The sequence below is a fragment of the Gossypium hirsutum genome, chromosome D10 (genome assembly GCF_007990345.1).
Source record: "Gossypium hirsutum isolate 1008001.06 chromosome D10, Gossypium_hirsutum_v2.1, whole genome shotgun sequence".
Classification (NCBI taxonomy): domain Eukaryota; kingdom Viridiplantae; phylum Streptophyta; class Magnoliopsida; order Malvales; family Malvaceae; genus Gossypium; species Gossypium hirsutum.
In genome coordinates, this window is record NC_053446.1 from 60904992 (window position 1) to 60930256 (window position 25265).

The window sequence follows — 25265 nt, forward strand, 5'->3', positions numbered from 1 at the left end:
CTTTTTTTATTTATTTTAAAGTAAACATTCGAATATCTCGATTTTAGAAGGAAGTCATATTTCATAAGTTAGGAACACGACTTTTCTAATTCCAAAAATAATGAACATCGCCTCAATTTAAAATTTTTCTTTTTTGTACATTGTGCCAAAAACGAATGTAAAATTTGAAATAACGTGTATTTGATTTATTCGAATATAGTATAGAAACGAATAAATATATGTGAACACAGTTCATGACATGGTTGTAGTAATAATAAAATAATAGCGCGCATAAATGAAATGATGGTATACAAAAAAATAAAAATATCATACTAATAAATGATGATATATCTATAATAATAAAACACCAAATAAACAATGGCAATAATCATATTATAGTTACTAATTCTAATACTAATTAAATAATAATAAGAAAAATAAATAATAATAATGAAAATATTAAGAAGAAGAATACAAAAAAAAAAACAAGTGCACGAATAAAGAAAATATAAACATCATAATTTTTAAATATAAAAAGGGTAAGAGATAATAAATAGATAAACAAACAAATAAAACAATATATGTAATTACTATTCTAATTCTAATATAAATAATCAAAATATAATAATAATAATTTGGGGCAACAAAAAAATAAATGCTTAAGAAAATGTAAAATATATTTTTTAAATATGCAAAAAAGTAAAGAAATAATAAATAAGTGAATAAATAAATATAAAGAAAAAAAACAAATAGAACAACATACATATAATAATCTATAAAAGGTTGAAATAAAATGATTAAAGGATTGAATCGAAATTAAAATGAAATTTAGAGCATAAATTATAATAAAACAAATGCAAAAAGGACTAAATTAAAATTTAAATAAAATTTAGGGGGCCAAATTGTAAAAAAATAAAGGACCAAACTGTAACGCGTGAAAAAAGGGAGGGATCAAATGGCATTTAGGTTTTTTTTATTGAATTGGGCTTGATGTAATTTGGACTGGGATTGTTAATTTTTATTTTTATTTTTTGGTTGCTATTTAGGGCCCGGGCAAAATTGGGCCTTTACAACACTGGTAAAAATTGTCTTTCTTTTTGGGTTCTTTTTCCTGTGTTCGTCGTTACTTTACTTCGGCTCTAGTAATTTTGTGACATTCCTCAAGGATCCGTTTGTACTTTAATTTCTTGTTTAATCAAGTGTCAATTTAGGTAAGATTAAGTATTGTTCCTGTTAATTTGCATTAGTTTCTTTATTCTTTTTGTGTTTTGTTTCGATCGAAATTCTTACAGGTTAAGTATGATTGTAAAATTGAGTTTTTAGATTGGTTTAATTGAGGCGCGTTAATCGATTGTTAGTGCGTTGAAAACGTCTATCAAGTGTGTTTCTTAATCAAATATAGTTTAGGGGTCGGTTTAGTGTCGAATTTCGTGAATTGTAGCTGATTTGGAGGTGGTTTTTGGACTACATGGGCGTGTAGCAGATTAGGGTATCGTTTGTGTTTCACGACCTGAAGTGGGTCACATAGGCTGGCGACAAGGTCGTGTAACTTGTGTTCAGGGATTTTTGTCGGTCATACACGGGGGTGTGTTTTAGCCATACGGGCGTGCCATCTAACTACACGACCATGTCTTCCCTACACCTTAAGTTGTGTAATTTTGACACACAGTTCAAAGAGTTACATGGTCTGTCTACACAGCCATGTACTTCAGTCACACAGACGTGTCTCTCAGCCACACGGCCGTGTCCCTTTGCCATATGGGTGTATGCCTTAGTCATACGGTCGTGTATTCCTGTCATATGGTCTAGACCCTTCTACACGGCCATGTGGTTCTGTTTTTGCAAATTTTCACTATTTTTGCTAATTGATTCGTTTTGGTCCCTGGTTGATTTCCGGCTTGTTTAAGCTTCCGTAGGGGTGTTTGGAACATGAATTTTGCTTACAGTAGATGTGTTACTGGTAGAATAATTTATTTACTAATGTTTGTAAATTTCATACTATTAATCTTGTTGGTTGTAAGTATGATAATGCTTTGGGAAATTCGGTATCTATAAATGTATTGGTCATGATGATCAGGAAATTATGCGTACTGACTTTGTTATTTTACAATTGATTATATGAGTATTTGAGACTGACTCTACATGTCTGAACTGTTTGATCATATGTAATAGATTATGGAAATTGAGAAGGAGAATGTTTGTATCTGTAATTTTGTATATTCGTATGCTGGAATTTGTTTGTATTTGCATTCCGGGTTAGGTTTTGATTTTGGAGATGAAGGAAATTTGATCCGGCAATTTAACTGCGTTATTTTAAATAACGACAAAATCGCAACATTTGTTAGCAACTTGACTGCATAACAATAATGAGGAAAATGACCTTTTCATCGTGTGAATTGGTTGGACAAGTCCACCATAATCCGATAGTGGTGTGTAGAGGATGGAAGGGTTTATAAAAACTCTATAATTGGTGTGTGATGGATGGATGAAGATGGTGTGTAGAGGCTGGATAGGTAGGTATTGGGACTGATGCATTTGATTATGATTTGTGTTTGTTTTGTTTTAGAGTAAATACTCCACATATGACTGATTGATTATGACTTGATTCGGTTTTTGTATTTTTGAGAAATTATACGTAAATAAGTTATCATATCTGTTAAGTGTTGTAGTAATGTGATACGCCAATCTGTTATGATCTCTGTGTTTGAATTGATTTATCGTAATTTTAAATTTTAGTTAACTATTCGATTCCATTTAATTACGTTTGGTTTAGACTCACACTGAACTTTCATAGCTCACTCCCCTAGTTGCTCCTTTTAGGTAACCTTTGAGCTTAGAGGTTAGATTCGGCAAACCGATGGTCTCAGAGTTTAAGGAATTTTGTTTGGTTAAATTGATGCTTCCTAAATTTCAGTTTATTATTTTCAATTGGTTTGTAAAGAAGATTATATAAACTATGGTATGGGTTTTGCTTTTGGACTTTCGTTAAGTTTTTGGTTTAAGTTTTTCCAAAACTAAATTTTAATTCCAAGCATGGGTTTGAAATAATTGTTTGTGGTTTTGATTCTAAGTTACTCCAATGTTTTTGTGCGGAAGCATTAACAATATAACTGTTTTGTTTAAACAAAGAGTCAAAATTTGAAATATCACTTACGAGTTTTGAGCTAGTGCCAAACAACGATTTTTTTCGGCTGCAATAAATGTTTGCAAATCAATACAAAAAATATCAATCTGATTAAACTTAAATGTTAGCGATATTAAGAACACTAATACAAAAACATAAGTTTTATTGGACTTTTGTTGGACATGAGAATGAAATGATTTTCAAAATGGGATTTTTTGGGATTTGATCAGCATTTTGGATTTGGGTCACCTCGGTGACCAATGTGACCTCTGGAATCCGATCAAAACTTCTGGGTCGGGTTTTGGGCGTTACACAAAAAACCCAATGTGACATTAGCATCCTCATGCACAAATCTGAAATGTGCAAAAACTTAGCACAAAATGAATAAGTTGAATTCCTTCATGTATAGTTACACCTTATATGCAAATCTCATTTTGATGGAATAATTTGAAAAAGTGTCTTTTTATGAGATTACCTCTATATTTAGTTATTTAGTAACTTCGTGAGCTAACTCAATTTGATCCCGAATTTGTGAATTTGCAATGCATCATTCTTAGGTTGTAAATTAGAAGAATTAGTTACACTATACATACTCGTTAATTGGTTGTCAATTCTGCTCATTGTTCAAGAGTCGTCTGCATTGCATGTGTTTTAGATGTTTGCTTGAGGATAAGTAAAAAAAATTAAGTGTGTTGTGTTGAGTCAAAAATGAATATTTGTGAACAATGTGGATATCATTTGAAAATGAGTAGTTCAGATAGAATTGAACTTTTGATTGATCCAGGCACTTGGGGTCCTATGGATAAAGACATGATCTCTCTAGATCCCATTGAATTTCAGTCTAAAGCAGAGTTTTATAAAGATCGTATTAATTTTTATCAAAGAAAGACAAGATTAACTGAGGTTATTCAAACAAGCACGGGTCAATTAAACGGTATTCCTATAGCAATTAGGATTAACTGACGTAATTTGATACGTCAAATTAGACTCTCCATTGCACTAAAAGAGCTTATTCTCAAGCAATTAGGTGTCTTTTCTTTACTTTTGTCGATTTTTAGCTTTTATCATTAATAAATGATTTTTATTAGTTTTACGCCCTTTTAAGAACCAAATTGGCCAAATGGCACCATTGAGGGACCTAATAATATGATCGAGGTGGTGTAGGAAGTTGATAATGACCCGAGCTCGAGGAAATCATCATTCAAAGTGGGTAGCGTGACATTGAGAGCATGGAAGTCGTGATGCCCCTGAAGGTGCTAAAGTGAAGAAAATTGTGTCCAATTCTAGTGATATCGCGACACCGAGCATGGGTATTGCAACATCGAAACCCCCAAGACTCCCAATTTCAATACTATTTTGGGTATCGCGAATCAAAGCCTTGGTGTCGTGATACCACTAGTGGATTAAGAGAAAATTGATTGTACAGGTAGTTTTTGTCCAACAACAACACCAATCAAAATACAATGTCCAAAGACATTTTGGTCCAAAATTTTGGGTTGTAATCAGATGTTAAAAGCCATTTTTGGCTAAGAACTAAGGAGATTGTTCACTTTACGTTCTTTTTATCTTTTTAGCTTTCTAGTTATCTTCTTCTTCCTTTCTAGGGTTTAGTTTTAAGCTTTTTTTTTAATGTTAGTTATTTTCACTATAGCTTGGTTTAATTTGCATTTTAGTACTTTAACTCTCTTTGTATTTTTATTTTAATCCTTATTCTCAACTAAACTTTCTTTTCTTAGATAAAAATATGAACTTTAGTGTTGTTTTTAACCACCATTGTTGTCATACTCATATTCTTCAAGCAACTATCAAGAAAATTCTAAGATTTCTTTACCCCTCTTTTTGTGCTTATTTTAATGTATGATTTGATTATTTATTGGGTTGTTTTTTTTAATACAATCAAATTTGTATTATTAATTTATATCAAATTTGTATATAAATTTTGATTTAGTGTGTAATTTAATATGTAAATTTAATTTGATACAATTATATATAAGATTTGAATTGTAGTTCATATGTATATATGAAATTTTAATTTTGATTTAATTGTACATATTTAAAGAAATGAATACATGCATTTATTTTCATATTAGATTAATGTAATTATTTATGTTTGAATAAATGTACGCATTTAAAAAAAATTGTTGAACAAATATCACTTATGAATCCACCATTATCCCTATTTCTTGAACAAAGTTATAATCGGCAAAAGGATGACTAAATTTTAATATTTTTTTGCTCTTCTTTCTATACAAACAAAAGGGAAAGCAATGGCAAGGAAGGTTAGCAATTCCATCTCCACCGTCATTTTTCCTTCACCTTCAGCTACTATCATCACCCATAAAGCCTCCATTGCTATAGAATTCCAGCTCCAACCACGAATCATCTGCATTTGACCTTGCTTCCATTGCTATTCGGCTACCTCCCAAACCAACCACAAACAGAACTATAACCAGACAGACACCTCAACCAAACTCCATTCACCAAAGTCATCACCATCATTCAAGCCCCTCGACTATCACCATTATCGAACCGCCATTAAAACCTTAAACCATTATTGTTAAGAAATTTAAAAAAAAAATTAAAATAATATTTTAACTATAATTCAGGGACCAAATTAGTAATTAATTATATAAATTAACATTTTACGTTAATATTTAATAAATAAAATTTAATGAAAGTATTAATATATAAAGGTTTATTTATAGGAAACTGAAATACAATTCACCCTAGGCTTACTTGATTTTTTTACCATCGATACTACTATTTATATAAAAGGAAGGTGTTAACATGACACCTGTCCATTCATTGATTCTTTTCTTTTCTCCTTTTGAGAATATAATGGTTAAATTTAGTTCTAATCCTCCATATTTTAAAATTATATAAGAATGATTAAATTTTAGTTTTTATTCCTATTTTCGTTTAAATTTGAGATTTAATTTATATAATTTAATTTTAACATAATTTGATACCTCAAATTTTATAATGTCATTAATTAATCTAAATACTTTATTATGATTAAAATATTGATGTGAATTTTTAATAATTGTTATCTATTAAATTTAGATCCATTACAATGTTATTTTTTTTTTGTTACATGGATACTACCCCGCCCTACTCGACATGATTAGAGTTGGACTTGGACAAGAATCAGCCCGACCTGAATTCAATTTAAATAATAAAATACATTTTAAAATTTAATTATAAAAAAATTTAATTGTTAATTTTTTAATATTTTTAATATTATTTTTTAAATTCCTTTTTCCTTTTATACTAATATATTAAAGGGATATGTTCATTTATGATGGAATATTAGTAATACTCCAATATTTAATATCAAGGGGTGGACCTTATGAGTAAAGATGTAGGAACCGCTAAATGTACATAAATTTAAGCATAAACAATTGCATGACATCAACTTATGATGTGAAATAAATAATAGAAACTTTAATATGGACATAGTTGGTAACTCCTACTGCCCCTATCATTCAATTACCTTTCATTACCCTAGAAGTAGTATTAAAAGTAGGCAATTTTTTTACTTAGTCCTCCATTTTTTTCCCCGCTTTTTATAACTCTTAAATTTATATTGCTTTTTAAATCAAAATTAATACTTGTTACCATTACTGACATGACATACATAAGAATTGCCATGTGGATGTCATGCCAGCAGCCAATTAATTTTTTAAATTTTCAAAATTCCTTTTTCCTTTTATACTAATATATTAAAGGGATATGTTCATTTATGATGGAATATTAGTAATACTCCAATATTTAATATCAAGGGGTGGACCTTATGAGTAAAGATGTAGGAACCGCTAAATGTACATAAATTTAAGCATAAACAATTGCATGACATCAACTTATGATGTGAAATAAATAATAGAAACTTTAATATGGACATAGTTGGTAACTCCTACTGCCCCTATCATTCAATTACCTTTCATTACCCTAGAAGTAGTATTAAAAGTAGGCAATTTTTTTACTTAGTCCTCCATTTTTTTCCCCGCTTTTTATAACTCTTAAATTTATATTGCTTTTTAAATCAAAATTAATACTTGTTACCATTACTGACATGACATACATAAGAATTGCCATGTGGATGTCATGCCAGCAGCCAATTAATTTTTTAAATTTTCAAAATTTATTAAAAATATTTTAAAAAATTAATTAATTGATAATATAAAACACATTAGACTGCTACGTGAATGTCATGTCAACAAAGTTAATAAACGTAAATTTTTCCATTCATTTTGGGTGATTAGACAAACAATACAGATTTAATGAATAAAAGAAATGAAAAATTAAATGAAAAACTAAAATAAATTTTTAAAAAAAGTTAAATCATCGTATAATAATCATCATACATGCTAAATGTTTTGAATATCATGCATCAATGTTTCTTCTAACTTGCTACCTCTATAAATTCTAATATCAAATGAGTTAAAATTCTACTTGAATCTTGGATAAATGGCCTACATCTACATGGAAACATAGATGCCACCCCCCCCCCTTCTATAGCTAGAAAATGTGATGGTCGTTTGGTAGAAGTTGGGGCGTCATTTTTATTTTGATAATTAGTTGCTATTGAATTTAATTACAGAAAAATTTACGTAAAGAAACAGAAAACAAGAAGGTTGTTTACGTAATTCGGTTTCCCTATATTTGTCGAGTCTAACTCAGTGAAAAATATCCACTTTCTTCAACAATTGCACAAAGTGAACTTACTCATCACACCCCGTGATAATTTCCATCATCATTATACTTTGAAGACTTAATACCCTCACCATTAAATTCACCCATTGTGAATTCAACAAGTAAAACTACAATACAAATGTTTTACTATCAATATACACTCATACAATAAGGTTCCTTACTTAGAATAGATTAAGTGCTCAATTATATAGAGTTTAGTGAGACTTGCTTACATAAGAAGATCTATCGTGATCCCTATAAAATAACTATATAAGCTGAATACAATATGATAATAAATCTGTGATTTTAAATTCTTGTTTAAAAGTTTATATTCAAAATAACCGAATATATTAGATAAATCACATATCAAAATTTCAAACAAACTATAAATATAATAAAAAATAATATATAAATATTTTTAAAATTTTGAAAATTAAAGATTTTTTAAAACAAATATTAGATAAACATGTTTTTTGGGGAATAAATAAATAATTTAAAAAATTGTTTTATATATATTTGTCAACATTAAATAAATGAAAAAAAATCTATAATATATTACAAAATAAAATTTTGTTTATTAATTTCTTACAAAATGAGAGTAATTTCCTAATTTCTTACAAACTATAAATATAATAAATAATAATTTTGCAATAATTCACTTGAATTTAAATGGTCTTCCAAATAAATTTTTTAACATTTTTAAACTTAATTATTTTTTTAATTCTGTAATAATACTTTTAAGAAAAAATCACGCGAAATTAAAAAAAAATTAGACCTTGTTTGATAGACCATTGAAAAAAATTAAATAAATTGAAAATTAATATTTTCAATGATTTAAAATGTTTGATAATTAAAAATAATAATTTGATAGAATTTTTTCTATAAAAAAGTGTAGAAAATAATAAGTAGATAAGAATTATTTATCACTATAAAAACTTTAATTTAATTTTATTTGTTTTAATATTATGTTATCCTATAAAAATTTTACGTTTAAATTTTGATTTTTGTTTAGAGTAAAATGAAATATTTAAAAATTAAGGATAAAATGTATAATATATTTTTTATAATTTAAAATATATATTTATCAAACAATCTAATTATATCCAATAATTAATTTTAAGTAATATATCAAACAATTTTACAACTTAAATTCAGTATTTAAATTTTCAATACTTAATTTTTCAGCACTTATTTTTTCAGTTTATCAAACAACACCAAAAACATCAAAAAATTAATAATAGAAATAGTGGAATTAATATAAGCATATTTTTAAGTATAATTGTATTATTAAAATTTAATTATGTTGGTATTGTAGACAACAAATATAAAGTAAATAGGTTCTTAAGTGTTGTTTAACATTTGGGTCCAGAAATATTTTGTTTACTACAAAATTTTTTTTATATAAATAAAAAAGTATATCACATATATTAACAAATACATACGTTAACGTTATGAAAAATTTTAATCAAGAAATTAATTATTAATATATTATATAGCGATAAGATAAACAAAATAAAAATAATTATAAAATTGAAAAATGTTACATTAAAATATTATATAAATAAATCAAATTATTTCTTTCTCTTTTGTCTAAACTTCGGAATTTGGGTAAATGTTTATAAAAAAAATTAGAAATGATAAGATAATTAACTTATTTTTTTCATTTTTCCCTCGTGATTAATTTAATAAGTTTACAATATTTAAAAAGTAAGAAACAGTCAGTAAATAATAATAATAATAATGATAATTAAGAAGGAAAACTCAAAGAAATTTCGAGCCTTTGATTAAAAAAAGTAAATTTTTTTTTTATGTTATTGAAAAAAAAAGTGCCATTCTCGATTATTGTCATTCACAATTAAATTAATACGTAATTTGACATAACATGATTACGATGGGTAGGGATTCATTTTTCACATGTTTATTTCATGTTATTTGTGAAAAAATAATAATATATTTATATCATATTAAATAATTTTTATTTGAATAAATTTTAAAAATTGTATAGATAATTTAATTAAGCTAAATCAAATGGATAATTAATTAATTATTTATTTTATTTAATTAAATAGTTATTTATTTAATGGATGACTAAAATTAAAAAATAAATTGAAAAAGTGCCACTTGGTGCAAATATAAACTATGTACCTAGTTATATTATATATATTAGTTTTTTTTACCTGGCAATGCATTGGTTAATTATGCGTATAAATTAAAATATATGAAATTATAAAAAAAGCATTTTTCTTAGAATTTTATTAAAAATAAACTTTGTAATAATAAAAAATGTTTCATTTGTTAATTTGGATATATAATTTTTTAGTCAAATATATGATACTAAAATGATTATAAAAATTAAACATTAATTCATAAATTCATAAAAATGATAAAAGAATTCAGATTTAGTATCGTAACATGAAATAAATAAAGTGTTAATAATATAATCAACAAAGGTGATGATATCATTGTTGTATAGGTTGCATTTCTTGCCCGTAATTTGTTACAAATTATATTATTATTTATAATGTTAAATATAATAGGCTAAAACCTTAGTGAAAATAAAATAAAAATTAATTTAGCCTGTGTTCAATTGAGTCCTCAGTGACATAAAAAAAATCAATTGGCTCTTTCCATTAATGAATATCATTAATTGACCAATTTGACCACTAAACATGTTGACATGACAGACGGAAGCCATCAAAAACTACTACGTGGCAGCGTGCTAACATGGGTAAAAAAATATTTTAAAAAAAATTAAAATGAATATAGACAATCGTTTGTTCAGATTCATTTTCATTTTTTATAAGTACAAAAAATATTAAAATTTATTTTAAAATTTCTAAAAATATATATGAAAACTCAAAAAATTAATGTAAAGATGCAGATTTGAATAGATTGATGTTTAGAAGGGGTAAGATAAACATAATTGGCATCATCAATTTTATCGACAACCTTTCTCTTTCCTTTATCTTTAAAGGATTTACGACTGGTAGAAATACAACATAAATTCAATATAAATATTATAATCAATTTCATTTATGCATGTAAATAATTAAATATAATAACATATTTAAAATAGTGTTAATGTGTAAATTTTCCAGTTCAATTTTGAGCCTAAGATAAATTTACCATTATATTTTAATTTTATATTGAGGTTTGGTACTTTACTTTTGTTTGATTGAATTTTGTTACTAAAATTTAATTTTTTTTATTGAACTTTACTATTTAATTTTAATTTAAAAATATTTTGAATAAAATATAATAAAATTTTAAAATTAAATACTTATAAATAAATAATTAAGTTATTTATAAAATAAAGTAAACTTTTTTTTTATTTTTCAACTTTTCCTTTTATTAAATAACAATTTTATGTTAATTTATATATTTTAATATTTTAAATATTAATATTAATATTAATATTTGAAATAATAATATTCTTTTTTATTTTCAAATAACCAAAATCAATATTAATCAGTAAAATTTATTTAAAAATCAAGATTAGTGGCAAAATTTAGTAAAATTCAAAGTTTAGAGATAAAGTTCAATAACAAAAAAATTGAATGACAAATTTAATTATATGTTTGAAATATAATGATAAATATTAATTAAAATAAAATTTAGTTACAAATTTCAATATTATTAATAATATAGTGACCATTTTACATTTTAATTTTTTGAAATAATATTAATCATTTATCTTTTTAATTTCGTCAAGAACATTTTGTTCCTAAAAAACATTTGAGATGTACATTAAAGCTTTACGGTAAAAATATTAGATATGTAATTTTGTGTTAAACTACCATTCAATTTTTTAAATGAAAAAAGAAAAGTTAGTAATTGAAGTTTTATTTGTTGCAATAAAATGAAGAAAAAAGTGATGAATGTAAGTAAAATAGATCAAAAAAGAAAACAATGAACTAAAATGACCGATTGAATCTTAATTTGATTGGCAACCGGTTGAATCTTAATTTGACTGGCATTGATATTATTGTTAATGCAAGAGAACGTGAGTTCAAGTGTATTGAAACGCATTATCCTCCTATTTAAGGGTTGGAGAGAGGTTATGAGTAATTGATATGATAAGAACTTATAATGAGATTAATATAATGATTTATGCAGAATGAAAGGTCTATTTGCTAATTAAAATCCAACTGTTTTTTCATTGCTTACAAAGTATGCAAAATGGATCAACTAAAAGGGTGATTAAAGCATCAATGTAGGTAAATATGTTAGCGGGCGTCACAGCCTTGTTTTTCAGAAATTTATATATAACACTCCTTTTAAGATAAACTTTATTACATTAAACCTTCTAAAAATTTAAAATTTTCCCCCAAACCCCTAAAAAATAAAATAAAAGCACAATACAATTCTCAAGGTTAAACTTTAATTTTATTCATATTTCAAATCATAAATATATGTGTATACTTTAATTATTGAATAATTATACATGAAAATTAATAGTAAAAAGAATTTGTAGCAATGTTAATATAAGTTTGCCCCCTCTAAGTCATATTTCTAGATCCGTGTTTATAATACTTATTTTTTTTTACAAACAATTGATCATTTTTATTTATAATAATTATTATAAACGTAAATTACAAATTGTATATAAATAACAATTTGTATCAATTGTTCATAATTATTATAATAATTAATTTACGTTCATAAACAATATGTATATACGCTCATAAATAAATATATAGTTATATTAAGATAAATTAAAAATAATAATTGTTAATATTATGATGGTGTTGATTTAATTTTAATTTAAATTTAAAAGAAAGTTAATTAATCTTAAAATAAATTTAAATTTTAAATAATTAAAAAAAGTGTCTTATAATTTAATATTATTAAAAATAATAATAGGTGAATATTTTATTAATTTATGTCTAAAAATAACTTGATTTTATTTTAAAAATAATTAAAAAATAAATAGAAAAAACAGGGTTCCGGCACTTGTCGTTATATATATTATGTTCAATAAGAGTATATATAATTTTAAATAACCAATTGATTTTTAAATCATTAATAATATAAATTTACAAATTACAAATTCATGGGGTACATCTATACTAAGTTTTTACAAAAACAAAAATTTATTATCGTTTATGTGTACATTATTTATTAATGGCATTTAAATTTAAATTAATTATTAAAAATATTTCATAAAATAATTAATATGAAAAATAATTTTGAATATGATTTACTTTTTACATAAATATTATTAAAATTAATAATAATAATAATTTTAAATAATTTACGTTTGACATAAATATGATTTAATGATTATTATTCAGTACTTAACAAAAACTTTTCAACTTAAATTTTATTATTTAATATAAAAATAAAATAAATTATATATTTTTTAAACAAATGTTTTTAACTATCAAGTTTTATTCAAATCTTATTTTTTACCGTATCCAATTGTTATTATTAATTTGATCGAAATTAAATTAACCAAAAATCCCATTGAAGTAATGAATATAAAATGTTGGAAATGAAAGTTGTAAAGCCACCCGAGGCCTGCCTTCATTAGGTTATTTAAACATCAAATAGACATTGATATTTTTCATTATTAATAATGATTTTGTTTGGAGTAAAAGTTTTTTTTATGAATTATAAGAGGAGGGTAAAGTCGTAACGGCAACGTGATTAGCGTGACTTGAATTCAAGCTACACTTGAAATGATGAACACCTTAACCATCAGACCAACACAGAATAAAAATTACATTATATATATTTAAAACGTATGGTATTCATGATGTCTAACTATATTAATTATCTTAAAAGCTTTTGGCATGTTTCGAAAGGCTTCAATTAATAATCAAACACTAATTCTAATAAAGAAAAGTAGATTTTTTTTCTCCTTCAATTTGAGTATATTTGCATTTAATTAAATGTTTTAACCTCAAATTTAATGGTTGGTAATTATAACTCTTTTTATTCATATGCGTATGTCATGGGCCAAAGTGTAAAACTCGTGACCATGGCACAAGATGCGCCTCATGGAAGTCTATTGATTAGATGAGAAACATTTAGCCCACGAGAATTGGCCCGATTCAAAGAACTGTTGGATAAGACTGTCAGATTAAAGCCTGGTTGGCCTGATAATGAAGATATGACAACTTAGTCTATTTTTAGTAAGTAGGAGAATCATATCTTGTAGATTTGATTTGATATGATGTAATCTTGTAAATCCCTAAAATCAAAGGATAGACTAATCTCGTCTGTCTATGTAATTTGATCTTGACAATCGGTTCTGGGGGAGCTCAACTATAAATAGAGAGCCTCCCCTCATTTGTATCTCATCCATTGTATGTTGAATTCTTAAGAGTAATAGAATTCTTTAAGCATTTACTCAAACACTTTGTGTGCATTCTTTCTTTGGCTTTCTGTTGTTCATTTGTGGCTTCTTTTGGCACAATCGCTTCTACTATACAAATTGGTGCCTCAGAGAAATTCTAAAAGAATCCTCATTTTTGGGTGTAAAGGCTGACTTAGGCGAGTTTGGAGCAAACGGATCGCCTAAGGCCGCATGGATCACGAGGCGAAAGATCTAGCCCCGTGACACGTACACATATTTAATTAAAGAACATCAAAATATTTATAATCAATAAAATTATGTTTTAACATATAAATATGTGTTAACATGCAAACAAATATAAACTACTCATTCAAAAAAATATTAATAAACTACGATGTTTGATTTTTCTGATCATATCTGTTTTTTTTATACAATACTGAAAACTATCAATTACCTCTCCCAACCTATAAATAGGAGAATAATGCACTTCAGCGTACTTGAACCCACATCCTCCTACATTAGCAACAATACTCATGCCAATTGAGCTAAGACTCAATCGACAAATTATGCTTTAATAATCATAGATATCTTTTAATTAATATCATTTCTAATTTTATATCGATATAAAAATATACGTAATCTTAGGGGTTTACTATTTTACATTAATTTATTCAGTTCACCTCGATGCTTAAAGTCCTGCTTTTGACCTCCAACTTAAAAGGAAAAAAGAAAGAAAAGAAAACGATAGATTTTTAGAATAGATAATTACTTCCGTTCCAATAAGCTTATCACATTTTGATTTTAATGGTAAAGAATCTTTAACTTTTACTTTTTATCATTTTATATTTATTATTGATAAAAGTTTTTAAAACTTTTGGATGTAGTAGTTGTTGAGGTAAGGTGTGTTGATTGATTTGAGTGGCGCTCGGTAATGCTCATTGTAGGTTGTCGTTGAGGCGACAAAATTGTTTGTTTTATTTGAATTGACAATTTAATGAAGGAAATCTTTGGCCTAGTTAATGTGTTGTTATTTTAAAGAAACTATAGTTCATCTATGAAAATCAATCCTTGGCTATTTAAGATTGGATTGGATTTGAGTGAATCAATTCAACCCTTAGAATGTAGAGATTTAATCGAGATTGCGTTGTTGATTTTTGAAGATCATATCTTTGATTAATTATGCTTTTAATGTTTATGTTGTAATATTTATTTTCAAGTAGTTACTTTGTATCCACTTAGGTTATTTGTTAGCAAACTGAAATTGATAAGTGTTTTGAGGCTTGTCTAGGCTATGTATGAGAGCATAGCGAGAGCACTTAAATATATTCATTGAAAAATTATTTTGTAAGTGCAAACTGATTTGTAAACATTGAGTATTTACTGCTCAAGTTCTTAAAGGGAGAATTTAGAGGTGAGTGTTCTAGTATTTAGGTACAAAGATAAGATCTTTATACTTGGAAAGTGATAGAATGTGATTCACTTGTTGTATTGTAGATTAAATATAGTGAAATTACTCATTGATTTAGGCTCCACAAATATAGGGAAATCAAATTGTATAAACAAACATTGATGTCCTTTCTGTTTTAGTGTGCACAGTTGTGCAGTGCTAAGCCGTAGTGACCAATGCAATCAGATACTTCAAATATCTATTTTGATTTTCAATAAACAACTGTAGATAGCAACAATAATTTTAAAATATATTTCATATAAAATTTTAATTAAAATATTTAAATGATAAAAGTCAAATTGTAAAAAATTGGGAAAAAATCATTTGTGATCATTAATTCTTCCACCCAAAAATTACTAACTTCTAAAATAATTATATGACTAAACTATCTTATTACTTAATAGGTTCTTTTCATTCATTTAACTTATAAAACCTATATAATAAGTCTAACTTGAAATTTGCAAAAAAAAAAAAAAAGAAAACCCTAAAATTTTACTTAATTTTCTTATTTGTTAATGTCCTTATAGAAGTTGGTTTGAGTTGTGTTGGTATGTTTTTTGTTTTTTCTATAATTAGCTTTTGCTTGGAAATGAGAAGATATCTCACACCAGGAAATAAATAGACAAAACATTTTAAAAAAATAGGATAGAATTTGAATATTCACAACTAGCTATCAAATTCGAATTGCCTACTACTACTTTTTTATTCCAAAAACAAGTTTGAGTTTTCTTGATAAGTTCTAAATCAAATATACTTTAGATTAATCAAATTATTTCATAAAAATTAAAAAAAAACAATTTCCTATAACAAAAATACCTTACAAAATTCCCATCACTTAATGGTGGAAAATCTACCAACCCCATTTCAATTAGTTAATTGCCTAATAGTTGGTAGGATGTTGTCAACAATATCTATTGCATCCACCCACCTCCTTTAAAAACTCTTTCATCTTTTTAGTTCTCAAAAATTTAATTTATGATCAAATTTTCTAATCATACATTCATATTGTCCTAGTCATAGTTTCATCACAAATTGGTGATGATTATCAACTGCTCAATGATAGTCATATTTTTAATTCTCTCAACTTTAATCATAATTCTAAAAACCAATGATATTTTAGGCCACCTTTTATTCTTTACATATGGGGTTTCTCTAATGAATGTTTTTAATTTATTTGAGAAATAGATATGTGAAGCCCTTTAGAGAGTAAACTTTTTTAATTTTTCTCCAAATTAAATGTTGCTCGAGAGTTTATTTCAGCTTAGAAAAGCAAGGTTTCGAGGGGCCAAAACAATTGCATTATCCATACAAGATTAATAAAATAAACATAAATAAGGATGAGGTAATTAAATGAATAAAGTTATAAAGGGCGTTGTTAAGCTTAAGTCATGATCATCACCAACCACTACTTCTTTTCTCCCCTAAAAGGGGTAGGTGAACCCAATGAGGTTGTGCTTTAGATATATATACATATGTATAGAGCATTCGGTACAAGTCAATTCATTATGCCTTGACTACATCTAAGTGCATGTGTATACATATGAATTGATTTGAGAATAAAATAAAATTTTTAATTGATGATAATTACTTATAATATATATATTCGGAAATTAATCAAATTGAAAACAAAAGGTTTGACTTATGTTGTAATTAGAATATTAGTAAAGGTTTGGGTTTTAATTTCAATAATCAAGGTTTAATCAGGTTGTATTGGCTCAATATTTTAATTTAGCAATTTTTATGTGCTTATTGTTATGTAATAATTGATAGGATTATGCTAACAAAATTTACATATAATATTAGTGTATATATATAAAGATCTATGAATAAACGATATATTACTTCAACGGTGAAAATTTATGCTTTTAATTAAAATAATTACTCATTAAAAATTATTAATTTGTTATAAAATAAAGAGAGATGGAGAGAATAAAGAACAAAAAAAATATGAAAGCAATAGAGGATGTACTTTATTGATAAAAAAAAGTGATGATTACAATGCTTCATCAGAATATCTATTTATAGGCATAAGAAGTATAAAAGAAGTAGAGATCTAATTCTAATAACTATTAGAATTTAAAGTACATTAAAAATTCATCTTGATCATGATAGACATCCACTTAATAAGATATTCATAATACGCCTCCTTGGATGTCCATTAGTAGATAATGTGCCTCGTTAAAATCTTATTAGGAAAAACCCTGTGGGATAAAAACTTAATGAAGGAAAAATAGTATACAATCTATAATATGCATTGTTGACACCATTTTTTTTATAAAACCAGGGTCGACTTGGATTTTAAAAAACGAAGACGAACACGGGAGTCGCTACCAATCTTTTTTGATAAGGTGTGATCGAGCCACCTTGAAAAATGGTTGTTTTTAATAAACAATTTAATTTTATTAAAATAACGATTTTGGTCCACGAAATTTAGAAAAATGGGTTCAGGAGTCGGTTACGTACGAGGAAGGATTAGCACCCTCGTAACGCCCAAAATTGGTACCTAGTTGATTAATTAATGTCTTAGTGTCAAAGATTGAAAAGTTTAAAGAAATTCAAAATACTATCCTTGTATTAAAAACTTATATAAATCAAATTATATGTTAAGACCCTCTCATTTCAGAGAGAGAAAATGACATACCCAATGAGTTAGGGTATGATATTTTACATCTTCAAAGATGAGTTTGTCCTTAAAAAACTCATGCAATAAAATTTAAAAGGATATTCAATTGTTTAAGTCAGATGAAAAAATCGCAGCCCAATACGTTAGGGCACAATTTCTCAAAATTCTAAACATTGAATATTGCTTTTATTTATTTTTTGTGTTTTAAAAAAAATCCTCGTTTCGAGAAAACAACGTGTCATATCCAATGCGTTAGGACACAATGATTGAATTCCCGATAATGAGTTTTTATTTATTTTTTTAAAATACGAGCATTCTCGATTATTTAGATTCAACAAAGAAAATTGAAACCCAATACGTTAGGGCTCAATCCTCTCGAAGATCCCAAATACCGAGTATTGCCTTTATTTTCAAAATTTTCTCTTGTTTACGAGTTCGGGTAAAATTATATATGACGGAATAACAAGTATGATAATGCAAGTAAAAATAATACGAGCAGACAAAAAGATAAATAAATAAGATGACGATTGACAAATATATAATAAAAAAATCAATCATGTATACAAAGTAAATAAACAAATAAAAACTAAAGCACTTAAATAATAATAATAATGGGCATGTAAATAAATAAATAAATGAACACCAAAAGCAATAGTAACGATAAAGAAAATGAATAAAATTATAAAAATATATATATGTATATATGTACATATATTAAAATTATAAAGTATAAAAAATATATATATGTAGATATATATAGATGTATATGTAAGTTGTAAAATATAGGAATATATATATGTATATGTGAATTATAAAATATAAAAGATATGTGTAAAAGAGGTTATGTTTTAAAATCTAAAGAATATATATAAGTGTGTGTATATATATATTTATGAAAACAAAATATGTATATAGATATATAGATATGTATATATATATATAATTAGATCTAAAATAAAAAAAAGTATAATGAGCAACTAATAATAGTAATTATAATAATAATAATATAAGATTAATGGTATGATATGATCATGATAATAACATTAACATAATTAATTAAATAATGAAATTACTAAAATACAGACTAATTTAAAATAAAAACGAAAAATATAGGGCAGGTTCAAAATAACAAAATGAAAGGGATTAAATTAAGACACGCACACAATGAGGGAACCAAAACAGCAAATATCCCTCTTTTTAAAACATCGTCGTTCAAATGCGGATCAAAGCGAAATGGAAATAATTTCTTGGGGCCAAATTTGAAAATAAAATAAACCGATTTGAAGGGACAGGAAAGGAGGAAGGGCCAAACGTGCAAAATTCCCATTAGAGTGAAAACACGCGGATCCTCCCCGGGTCGGGTCTCACGCGCGAGCCATGGAGTGATACAGCACCGTTTTAGGGAAATTATGGTCTACCCAAAATGACACCGTTTGGATAGGCCTATATAAGTTATATATTTTTTTAAAAATTCATTTCTCCTTTCTAAAATATAAAAAAATCTGAAACCCTTAAAAAACTCTCCCCCTTTTTCTCAAACATCCGGCCTTTGGTATCCGACGAGCTCTCACGGTGGCTCTGCCGTACCGCTGGTCCAAAACGATTCAAAACCCAAAATTTTTTAAAGATTTCTCATTTTTAAAGCATATACCCGATTTGGGTGTTTTTAAACCAAAAATGAAAAGAAAAAAAGAAAAAAGAACGGCCTTTCGGCCTTACTATCCTTCCGGCCGCAATCCAAGCGACACTCTAAAGAGTTTCCGAGGCCTTAGCGAACGGAGGAGATCTCCGACGATGGTGCGCGGTCCGGCCACAGGTACGTTCACCCCTTTTTTGTTTTTTTTTTTTGAATTAGGTTCGTAAATTAAAAAACAAATAATAAAAATGGATAGAAAAATAAAAATACAAGAGGAAAACAATAAAAAGAATAATCTAAATCCACCTTAAAATTTCTTCTGCTATTTCGATTCAATGGTGGTTGTGTTTTTTATTTCATACTCGTGAAAAATAGGAGAAGCCCGTTACAGAGATGATACTTGGCTTTTATAGCCAATTTTACATGTTATTTTAGTCTTCTTTTTCTTTTTCTCTGTTTGCTACTGTTCTTTGCGTGAGTTTCTTCTTTGCAGGTGATTGATGGGCGGCGCCAGGTCTGGAGGCTAGGGTGCGGCGATGGCAGAAGAGCAAAAGAAGTAAGTGGCAGCTAGGAGGGCAGAGAGCTGAGGTGACAAAAGCGGTGCTAGGGTTTCAGTGTCTGAAACCCTAGTCTGACTAGCTATTAGGTCTGATGGGTATTTGGGCCTTAATTTTGGGCTATCTAGGTTAGTAATTGGGTCGGTTTGGTTTGTTTATTTTGTAAATGGGTCCGGGCGAAATTGGGCTTCTACATGCATAATATGCTGCCACATTAAAAACCTTACTGGGAAACCCAACGGGACAATACCTCGATTAAGGGAAAAAGAGTGCAACGCGTATTTACTCCCCCTCACGAAAACATCATATACTTTCTCATAGTCTACGTATTCAATCTTGAATACTAGTTTTTCAAATGACTATTTGAATGTATTTGCTAAGCATTTATATTATCATTCTTTTAAAAGTCATGAGTAAGGGAAATTTGGGGAAATATATTTTGATCTCTTCATAAGATTCAACAATAATCATAACAAACTTTAATCATGATTTTTTATAAAAACACAAATAGGTATTTTGGATCATTTTATAATCCTCCTTCAACTACTATTCACTAATTCAAATTTACCACATATGTTCAAATTATTTCAATTCATATAAATGAATAATTTCTCGAGGATTTCAATATGCTTCTAACATCCTAAATTCTTCAAGGATTTTAATATAAATTTTACTATATAGTGGTTCATAAAAGGTTGTAACAATAACCATTAGACGCAAGTTAAATCTTTTATGAATTATCAATTTAATAATATATTTAAAGGTTATTGCATCCGCCACAAAAGAATATTATACCTTTTCATAATCAATGTCGGGACTTAGCGAAAAACTTCATATTTTTATTCTGCTCTTGCAAAACACTTCAATTGCACCCTCACTGGCTTTATACCTTTAGATATTTGGACTACTAGTCCAAAAACTCCATGAATTTAATTGTACTTGAGTTGCGTCTTTCTATTTTGGTCAATTTATTCCATATCTATATTTCTCAGTAGATTTATTCAAGATCTTCCTTTTATTTCATTATTTCAATAATAATATTGCATGCAAAATCATTGTCGACCACTTTTATTATTCGGTTCCACATTTTCTCGAATTGACATAACTTATCGAGATCTCTTATTTTTATTATTTTAAAATTCAGTTTTAGGTACCTCAATTTCTTCTGAAGTTTTACTTATTAGTTATGTCTTGGGTCTCTTCTAGAGCACTCGCCTCCACTATATGACCATCTAGAAGGATTTTATCTTTGGAAACGATCAATCTATTATTTATTTTAACTAATTTTCCTACTGGGACTTTGATTCAAATTAAAATATTAGATGGTATATAGCACTTGGTTATTCTCATTAAGTTTGTAAATACATCTAATAGTTAACTTGTAATGAGTTATCATTATTGAACTTCTGATTCAAAATACTCTCCTCCTAATCCATTACAAGTTATTATTTCTCTCCTCCTAATGTCAGGAAAACTATCGAATCAAAATTGTAATCACAAATCATATCATAATTGAATCTCAAATACATTCAAAACATTTAATAATATAAAGAAACTTATAATTAATATATATTCCCAACTTTCTTTGAGAATTCACTCATCTTTGTGCATTGTGGTGGAGCAATTGGAACATATACACACATACAAAAATTTAAAGATGAGAAATATTTAGCTCTTGATCAAAAACCAATTGTAACGGTGAGTATTTATAACTTATTGGCTTGATGCGTACAACACGTAAATCAACATAATCTCATGTTGAAATAGGAAGTTTAATTATCACAAGTAATGGTTTAGACATTAATCAAATGTGTTTAATCAATAATTTCTCTAAACCATTATGTGCAAACTTTTACAAAAGTTTTTCAAACTCAATCAATAAAAGATTGAGATATAAACTCATCAGTATTAGCAAGATGAATTGTCTTAATTGCATGATCCGAAATTAATTATTTAAACAAGCAATCTTGCAAACAACATGTTGCTAATTGATAACACATATGTGATTATTTTGTATATGCATCTACCAAAATCATATAATATCAAAACCATCCACATGGTGGATGAATGAACCGATATTCATTTTAGAAATGCAAGACATTAAATCTCAACTTTAGCTAGTGAGTTTCTAATAATCAATTTTCATTGAGAACAAGCAACAAATGAGAATTCTTTTAAATTAAAGAATCTTCTGGTTCTTTAATGAATGTCCATATGAATTCTTAATTAATTTTCGCATCATATATGATCTAGGATAGTCTAATTGGTCACGCCAAGTAGTAAATGCATTTATATCAGTAAACTTCTGGTTTACTTTAACATGTGTTTCAATTGTACTAAATTGTAACAAATTAATATTTTTACTATCATTCCTTTTACTTTGTATCCACATATAAGTGCTATAATGACATTTACTACTAGAAATGTCTAAATCAATGTGAATATTATAATGTCACTAAGTCAACAATATAATTTTCAAACAATTATATGCAATATTCGCTTTAGGGAATATGCTAAAATCTTCAAATAACTAAAAAAAAATTTGCAACTTCAGATGCATCCAACCATAACGAGCTTTAGATAGAATTATCATATTTTATTGCTCATAAATAGATCTTTCATAGTCAAATATTTTACTTTCAACCCCTTAATGGGGATGATGACAAAAGAAGATCACAAAGATTATAAAATAAATATAAATTAATAACCTAGTCCTTTCTTTTTCATCCTTTCAAAATAGATATTTATAGCAATAGTGATTCATATGAAATATAATATTTTCCTCATTCATAATCTCAATATAAGATCAATTGTAAATATATTTTAAAACCAATTGATTAACCATCACAAGATATTAATATATTAGCTCTTCTGAAGCTTTCGATAATTTTGTACTACCAAATATTGGAATAATATTTGTTTGTTTTAGTACCAAATAAGATAAATATTTTCTATCTATAATGATAGAATTCATTACTACATTCTCATATCCTTCCTCAAAGAATATTAATAGAAACAAAATATTTGGGCAAACACCTTTTGAAGAGTTATCTTGAGAACTCTCATTGTTCTCTTATATATTACTATGTTCCCACTTTTAGTGGTCCATGATTATATTTTTTATTTTCTTTATATTTGTATTCACTTTAAAGAATGCAATAAATCTGGTAGGACACACTTCTAAACACCGCCATTGATTATTTATTTCATAATCACTATCGCAAAACATGCGTGGATTTCAAATTAAAATCTATTTATTCATTTTGTCATGATTAGTCTCCAACCACATCCTCAATTACAACAACAATCATGATCTCTATATTTTCATTTTTTTTTATAATTGTTATGTATTGCTACATTCGTTTCAGGGAATGAAGCAAAACTAGTGGGAAGAATTTCATAGTTTTTCATTAGTAACTTATTATTTTGCTTAGCCACTAGAAGGGATGAGATCGTTCGAAAATACTGTTAAAGTCATTTTCACAATATTGCTACTGCAAGAGCATATTAGATATTTCAATCATATAGTAATGTATTCTTTCGGGGAATATATATAATGCAAATAAATGAGTATCTTATGTTATTTATATATAACCTTAATAAATGTTTAATTTATTTTAAATAAAATTTTATTCATTCATATAAAAATAAAATGAATAAGTATAAATAAAACATATATTAAACGTAACAAATAATAAATTCATGTCACTAATAAATCATTATGGTTAAATAATATATATTTTATATATCATACCACAACAAAATACAAAATATTATAATGTCAAATTAAAATAACTTTACAACTATAAAATTTTAAACATAAACATTTTCTAACCTCCACCTGTTATGACATAATTTCATCTCAATTTTTACAATGATATGAAATTATCACAGACAAGGTGAATATCCCAAAGTTCATGACAAGTAATTATTTTTACTCACATTCTGCAATAATCATATATCTTAATCAAAATCAAAATTAAATCAATCAATTTTATTAAAAATGAAAAAATATTTATCTCCACATAAAAATCTCAATAACAAAATGCGTGAAGGGTTTTATAAATTCATAGAGACACGAATAGTGAATTATATAAATTGAAATTTTTAATCGAAATCAAATCAAATTTCAAAAGTTGATTAGATTGACTTACGTTATCATGGATGAGAAGTACTGATTATAAAAATCCTTTGTAATGAAGAAAAAAAGATCATCCCCAAGAAAATATCAAAAAGCAAACTTTGAGAGTGACTCTTACTTCTTGATTTCATATAGATAACGGTATCAAATCTTTCACCATCCTTAAGAATAAAAAGTAAAATAAGTTAATCAAAATAATGATAATGTATAATGAAAGAAGAATGAAAAATAATAATCAGATATGAAACATTAAATAAAAGAAACTTCCTGTAAAAAACTTTGCATCTTGCCGTCAAAGATATTGAAAATCATGAAGGATAAATTTGATCGTTGATAAAAGGAACTATCACTTTGAGCAAGATCATGCTGATAATGTGTTATAAAATAAAGAGAGATAGAGAGAATAAAGAACAAAGAAAATATGAAAGCAATAGAGGATGTACTTTATTGATCAAAAGGAATGATTACAATGCTTCATAAAGTCTTTATTTATAGGCATAAGAAGTATAAAAGAAGTAGAGATTAAATTCTAATAACTATTAGAATTTAAAGGACATTAAAACTTTATCTTGATTATGATGGATATCCACTTAATAAGATTTTCATAACATAATTAATTTTTTTAAGTATTATTTCTTTTAAAATGCATTTTCTCCTTTTGAAACAATATTTTTTCAGTATGGTAAATTTGAGTATAGGTAAAACTCGTTGGGTCGTTTAAATAGGTAAAACTCTTTTTTTATTTTTTAGGGAAAAATGTAAAAA